A 7,987-nucleotide genomic window follows, 5' to 3' on the forward strand; every position below is an offset into this window, starting at 1 on the left:
TCAGTGCATATAGACTTTTTGGTGTCCTTGTTTCCTCTTTGTTGTACAGAGTGGCCAGGGGCTATGCTCCCTGGTATAAGTGTTAGGGTGTGTGGGACCATGCTCCAAAGCTTGTCCTGTCATACTCATCAGGTCAGATTTCCTTTGAATTCTCATGGTGAATCCTCTTTCAAATATGAGGCCCTGAAAGAGACAGCCCATATCTTCTGCAGGCCCTTGTATGCCCTGCCAGGACCTTGTGTGCTTTTAATAAATCAATAAATCTGCCAACCAAGTTCTACTTGGTCGGCAGATACAAAAACAGTTGTGATTTCCAGAGAGAGAAATAACTGCTGAAATTGTTATCTTTGACTCAGCATTGTCTTTTATCTCGTGCTTTAGATAACAGGCTTCCCTGTTTTGCATTTTACAGTCAAATAAACTAATTAAAGATTCCCCTTTGACTGTTTTGCTATCTCAGTGCACTCACTTTGAGTTGCTTCCTTCAAATAGTTTGCTTCCAATACTTTAATTGTAAATTCCAAATGACATCTTAAACTTGCTTGAGAAGAAAGTTGAAAGAATATTTTGAAAATGTACATATTGCTCCTCATTGATTTACTCTTTTCTTCAATAAAAATATCAGGATGCACTCCCTAACTGTGTTATCCTGGATTAGCTGCTTATCCAGCCCCTCTCTGTCTCACTTCCCTCCTATGCAAAATAGAATCAGTATTATTACTTATCTCATACATTGCCTTAGAGATTAAATGTCTAACCTAAAAAACTTGCCCTCAAGAATATGACCATCTAGTTGGGGAGACGTTAACTATAAATGATGTGAAATAGCACCACAAAGTTGAATTGCCAAGTGATCGTATGGATGACAAGCACTCTGGAGCAGTTAGCCCTTTTCTCTAGCTCAGAAATTATTTTCTCCATTTGGTCCCATTCCTGATCTACTCCCAGGCCAGGCAGAGCCTTCTGCAGAGCCCCCACAGCCTGAACATCAAAGCTCATCCAAAGAGCCCTTCTGCTCTAGTTCTGCCTCCTAACTTTGCCTGAGCAAGCAGCATTCTTGGCCAAGCCCTGAGCCTCAAGGCTGGTGGTGTCCACCTTCTCTCAATCAGCATGGGTCTTTCTAAGAAACTACCCTCTTTCTCCCATTCTGACATAACCTTGCCTAGTGAAAAAGTCTCTCCCTGGGTTGCCAGAGCAAAATTCTTGCTGGTTCTTTACTAAAAATTTGTAACCAGCTATAGTCATTAATAGATGTCAGCCTGAGAACACCAATTAGAAAGGGTGGTGTTGGTGAAAGGCGGTGTTATTTGTCCACTTGTCGTAGAGGACAATCGACTTTTGACATTAGTCAGGAAATAAGTCCTTCTATAGTCTAGATTTGTTTCAATTTATTTTTGTCTTTTCTGTTGTTCTTTGTCTTTGAGGTTGCCAATTTTAAGTATTCCTACAGTGGCCCTTTAAGTTCAACTATATCAATGTTAAGCACTTATCTTAGCTACTCATTTTATTCCCTGTGATAGGCCTAAAGTTACTCTCACTAATCTCTAATGCTCACCTCAGGGCACTCTGTACCAGTATTTTTATTGCTTGCTATAATGCAGTTTCTATGATCTTTTTAAAGTTACAAAATGAACTAGCCTTGTTTAGGATCTTTGAAATACAGATGTTAGGTGAATTTCTTATCACTTTGAAGCAATGGAAAGGTGATGTGACAGGTACAGTCTCAAATTTAAATGGTTTGTGACACTTGTCTTTCCATCAGAGTTCAGCAAGAATACATGGTGTTTCCCCTGGAGCCTCTACATTAGGCAAAGGCATCAATCTGTCACTCAGCTACACGATGGCTATGAGAGAAACAGCACGTTTCCAACTTATTAATTTAAATAAGCCAAATGAGCTAATTCCTGCCCCAAATGTTGCCATCCTGAATAGAGATGTGTACATCCCAGACTCCCAGGAATTGGAAGGAGGCCATCCAGAGAGGGTGGGACAATATTTTTTTTAATTATTTTATTTTATTTATTTATGATAGGCACACAGTGAGAGAGAGAGAGAGAGAGAGAGAGAGAGAGGCAGAGACATAGGCAGAGGGAGAAGCAGCCTCCATGCACCAGGAGCCCGACATGGGACTCGATCCCGGGTCTCCAGGATCGCGCCCTGGGCCAAAGGGAGGGTGGGACTATATTATCTTTATTGATGTCCCTGCATCCCCAAATATGGATAAGTTCTGGTTAAAAAAAAAAACAAAAACATGGAAGTTAAAAACATCTTGAGAAGGAAATGAGCTGAGAAGTATGGGCAAAGCTCGTACACCCAGCTGCCTGGAAAGGAGCGAGGTGGTGGCAACCATGTGAGTACTTCTCACTTTCTTCCCTTCAGATTCTCCATGTGAGGTCTGGACCTAGGATACCCAATTTCGACATATTTTGACAGGGTGTGTCAGTTCAAAGGCTTAGAGTAGAGCTTCAGTGCTGGGAGAAATTGAGCTCATTAACGTATTCCAGTGCACACACTGGAAACCTCGCAAAATGATCTGCATGCCTAATGACTGTGCTTAAGTCCTATTGCTCCAGTAGATGCTTCCCCTGATAGCCAGCCCTTCCTGATCTCTTGAATTTCTGATCCCCTCTAGTGATCTGAGTCATGTACCCCTACTAGTTGTCTGCAGCTTTAGCTGTGGAAGTGCTCTCAGTCAAGTGATACAGCTATTGTATGTGTAGCTATAGAGGCTGGTGTACAAATCTGTGCTTCCTAAACAGATTATATATTCATTGAGTGTAGGCAGGATCCCTACTAGTCTTTGTATTCCTGAAGCACCAAGCATAGTGCCTGAGGGAGTAAAATCAGAGGTAGGGCATTAATCCCTGTCTTTCAGATAAGACAGTTTGAGTGAGAGAAAAAGGAAGAATACAGAAGACTCTAAACAACAGTTCTCTTTAGGGTGACAGTCTTCTCAGTGGCACCCTGCCTGAAAGCCATCCTTTCTAAAGCCATGATGCTAGGAAAATGGCCTCTCAATATGCCATGAGATGAGAGCAGAGGGATGGTTGCTTCCCAAGGGTCAGACAATACTGCAGATAGCACAGAGAGCCTTATATGAGGATTGGTCATACCAGAAGGGTGTGTGGTCAAAGTTCACTGGTCAGTGTGACCACAAACCTCAAGGGGACACTTAGTGCTCGGCACTGATCCATTTCTGGTTGGCACCCTCTTTGTTCTCTTAGATGTCTGTCTTACGCCTTCTCTCTCCTAAACCATCAACACCTCCTCCCCCTTCCTTATTCTCAGATGATGACTGCTTTTTATTTCTTACCGAGAAAAGAGAAACATTCAGAAGAGAATTTCCACAAGCTTCCTCCAAGATAACTACTCATTTGTTTCTGTCTCCATCTTTCTTGTCTTCCCTCTCATAACCCAGAATAAACTGACTATGCTCCTATTTAAGGCCACCCCCTCTTGCCTGCATAATTGGCCTCTTTCTCTTTCCTACATTATTTTTTTTTCCTCTCTACTGTATCATTCCTGTGAGCTTACAAATCAAAATAAAACAAAGTCTTCCTTGACCCCATGTCCCCTCCTCAGTTTTATGCTTCTTATTATAGCAAAATATTCAAAAGAATTGTATTTCATGTCAACTCCTTTTGCTTTCCTCCTACTCCCTCTCATGGATCCATGTAAGCCAGGTTTCATCTACACTGCCTATCAAAACATCTCCCTTCAAGGTCACCAATGAGTGCTACATTACTAAATCCAGTGATCAATTCTCAGCCCTATCTGCTGTTAACACAGTTGATTACTCTCTCTTTTTTGGACAAACTTTCTTCACTTGGTCAGTGAGGTCACTCTCTGAATTCCGCCCCCCCCACTTCATTCAGTTGCTTTTGATGGATCCACTGAACTCTAATTGATGGACCTCTTCATCTGTACCAACATTCCCTCACAACATGAGTCACCCAGGTCCATGACTTTAAATACCACATATTGGGGTACCTGAGTGGCTCAGTCAGTTAAACATCTGAGCTTCAGCTCAGGTCATGATCCCAAAGCCCTGGGATTGAGCCCTGCATTGGGCTCCCTGCTCAGTGGGGAACCTGCTTCTCCCTCTCCTGCTTGTGCTCTCTCTCTCTCGCTATCTCTCCCTCTCTCTCTCTCTCAAAAGAATAAATAAAATCTTTAAAAATACATACATACACACATACCACATATAGATTGATCATTCCTTAACATATAACTCTGGTCCTGACCTTTCCTCCAGGCTCCAGAGCTGAAAATCTGTTACCTATATGTCATCTACATTTGGATATAGAATAAGCATCTCAAATCAACATTTCCAAAACCAAACTTCTGACATCTGACTGCCTTTATATTTTAGTCAAAGCTGCTATCATTTCTTGCCTACACAATTAGAATTGCCCACTAATGATTTTCCCTGCTTTCACTTTTACTCCTCTGTAATGTATTCTCTACATAGTAATTATAGTGATCCGCTTAAAACTAAAGTCAGATCATGTTATTTTTCTGCTCAAACTCTTCAGTGGAGTCCCATTTCTTTCAGAATAAATTCTAAAGTCCTTATCATGGTCTACAAGGCTGTCTTGGTCCATTTGGGCAGCTATAAGAAAGTACCATAGACTAGGTGACTTGCAAACAACAGTAATTTATTTCTCACCATTCTGGAGACTGGAAGTCCAAGATCAGAGTGCCAGCACAGTCAGGTTCTGGTGAGGGCCCACTCCTACATTATAAACTGCTGGCTTCTCATGTGATAGAAAGGATGAAGGAGTTTTGGGGACCTCTTTTATAAGAGCACTAATCCCTATCATGAGTGCTTCCCCTCATCACCTGATCACCTACTAAAAGCCCCACTTCCCAATACCAACACATTGAGGGTTAGGATTTCAACATATAAATTTTGGGGGAATGCAAACACTCAGTCCATAACAAATGCCCTAACTAATTTGTCCCATTGCTGCCTTTCCAATCTCATTTGCTATCCTTGCCTTCATCCTCACTGCACTCCAGGTGCCCTGGACCTGTTGTAGCTCTTTAAACTCTCTAAGAAGACTCTTCCTTAGGCCTTTGAATTTGCTGTTCCCTCTGCCAGAAGTGCTCTTCCCCTGACATCCATACACCTTATTCCCTACTTCTTTTGTGTCTGCTCAAACATCATCTTTTCAGGCATGATCTCCCTGACTTCCATCCACACTATACTAATTAGCCCTCTTCCACTTGTTCCCTCTTACCCTCTATCCCTTACCCTTCTTTATATATATAAAATGCTTACCATTTGACATTTGTATGGAACATCATCCTGGTCGGAAACAGATGACATGTTCATTGGGGTAATTTAATGAAAGAACTGTTTTCAAGGATGTGGGCAGGGTTAAGAGAACCAACCAAGGAAGGTTAAGCATTTAGTGTTTCCCTAAAAGGACAAAGGAAGGAAACCAATACTGGAACCCAGAGAGAGCTGTAGCCCTGGTGGAGCGGACTTCCATCAGAAGTGGCCTTCGGTAGAGAAACAAGTGGCCACCTGGTAGATGGAGGGCCAGGAGAATAAACACCTTTTCTTCTTGTTTTGACCTCTCATCTCTTGCTGGTAGCCCTCATTGGCTAAACTCAACCAGAAGCTAGAGGTCAAGGAAGCCTAAGTGATGCAATAGATACAGATCAACTTCTTGGTGCAAGGTGGAAAACAAGCAAAGAGTAGACCTAGAGTAGCAAAGAGAGACTGTCTAGCACATACTATCTATTTGTTGATGGTGTTTTCTTTCATTAGACTGTTATCCCTGTAGAAGTAGGAACTAAAACAGTGCTAGGCACAAAGAAGATGCTCCATAAACATTTTTAAAGTAAATGAATGGATAGCATGTGGCAGGTAGTGAGGTGGGCAGCAAGGTGTGATCTGTGAGGTCAGAACCCTGTGACCATGTCTGAGGGTGGGAAATTACTTGGAGAATCAGGAAATCTGACAGCGCTCTGCAGGAGCAAATGGTCAAAACTGGACACAACAGCCCAGAGTAGGCACCCCAAACAGAGCCAACTTGGGGATTCTGTAGGACACACAAATGTGCTGACTCTAAGAAGCTGCCAGCTGCAGCAGCAACAGCAGCAATAGCAAAGAAAATGTGCTGGCAAAATGAGAAAGTTCTTGCATTATAATCACTAGAAAGAAAAAAACACAGAGACCCTGAGAGTCCTGTTGTAGTCATCAGGAAGATTAGTGTAAAAAGCAAGAAGCAGATAAACTGGATCCCTTTTGTGGCATACACATGCTTGGGGCATACAGGGTTGCCCTCATCTACCTGGGCTTGGCACTGTAGCCTTTGTTGGCAGACCTGGTATCTTTACCATTTCCATACCAAAAAATCTAATCATATTCATGTTTTGTGATTTTTAGAGTCTATAGATTTTTAGTTTATAGATTTTTAAAAAAGATTTCATAGAGAAAACAGAAGTAATTTCTATTGCCCACTATACAGCAAATGACTGCAAATATGGTCACCAGACAAGTTTGTTTGCTCAAATTCCTTTCTCCTTCTCCTTCTCCTCTACCTTTTCCATCTGACAGCTCAGTTCAATCCCCAGTTCGTATACCTGTTCAGTCTACAAAGCAAAAGCCCTCTTTGGAGGACAGTTTAGGGAATATCTATTGCCCCTAGAGAAGGCTCCTTATGGTTCTGACTCCCAGTTCAAAGCAGCAAATAAAATGCTTCTTTCAAGTCCTCACATAGTCTTTCCAGCAAGAGGACTATAAATGGAATTTTCTCTAATTCATTACATGTACATAAAAATGTTATCCAGGACCAGAGGTTGTTCAACAACCTATAATACAGAGGTCATTCATCTTCTTCCTTCTAATCTCATTCATTTTCTTCCTTCTTAAATCATAAGTGAAAGAAGTCCCTCAAGTACCATCAAGCAGACATCCTAAGGCAGGGAGACTCAATCACCAGTCAGCACTGATGTATGTGCTGAGAAGCAGGACAGCCCCATCTGAGACCTCTAGGCTGCCTGTTGCACAGATGCTGGGTACAGCTCGGGCACCAGCTGTGTTACACTGAAACCAGCCAAGAAGTGTACAACAGAGCAAGAGGCAATGCTCTGTAAGAGTCTTCAGCCTCTCTTCCATACCAGTGTGGAAGCAAAAGATTGTGTCAAAATGTACAGTGGAGATGAGACAGGCCATACTGGGAGATAGCATGTGAATAAAAAGAATCAGCTTGGAAAAGTCTGGAGTATGTGGACACCCAGGGGTATGAGATACAATTCACCTGAGAAGCTGTGATATAAGACTGAAGTGCATTTCACCTGTTGGGGAGACAAATGAAGCCTCTGAGTTGCTGAAAAGCTTGTGCTCACAGAGCAGAGAGAAGTGCTCAAGGTCTCTCAAATGAACTCAGCAGAAGTCAGTAATCAGACAGAGGGAAGTCTGGCTGAAGCCCTGAGCAGGGGAAGTGTAGCTGAAGGCCAGAGGAGACAGGCAATGAGGAGGTTAGAGAAGCACACTGGTTGGAAAGAATATTGTCATCATGCCCTGTGTGGCCTTGACAGTGGTGTTTCATCTGATCTGAGAGCAATGATGCAGATGGACAGTATTAACACAAATTTGGGTGAAGTCCTACATTCTCTGAAAATTTCCTTAAAAATCCAGTCATTCTCAAAATTTGTGATTTTTTAGCCCCCTCCCACCCTCTCTCCGTCAGGCTCCCTGCTCAATGGGGAGTCTGCTTCTCCCTTTCCACCTATCTTTCCTTTCCCTGTCCCCACTCATGCTTTCTCTCTTTCCCCTCTCTCAAATGAATAAAGGAAATCTTTTTAAAATTTGTGATATTTTAAAAAGACTTTACTGTAGAGTATATGCACTTATTCTCTGTGATATGAATGTACCTACTTTTATTTATTTATTTATTTATTTATTTATTTATTTATTTAAGACAGAGAGAGAGAGAGAGAGGCAAAGACACAGGCAGAGGGAGAAGCAGGC

This window comes from Canis lupus, chromosome 19, assembly GCF_011100685.1.
Source record: "Canis lupus familiaris isolate Mischka breed German Shepherd chromosome 19, alternate assembly UU_Cfam_GSD_1.0, whole genome shotgun sequence".
Classification (NCBI taxonomy): Eukaryota; Metazoa; Chordata; class Mammalia; order Carnivora; family Canidae; genus Canis; species Canis lupus.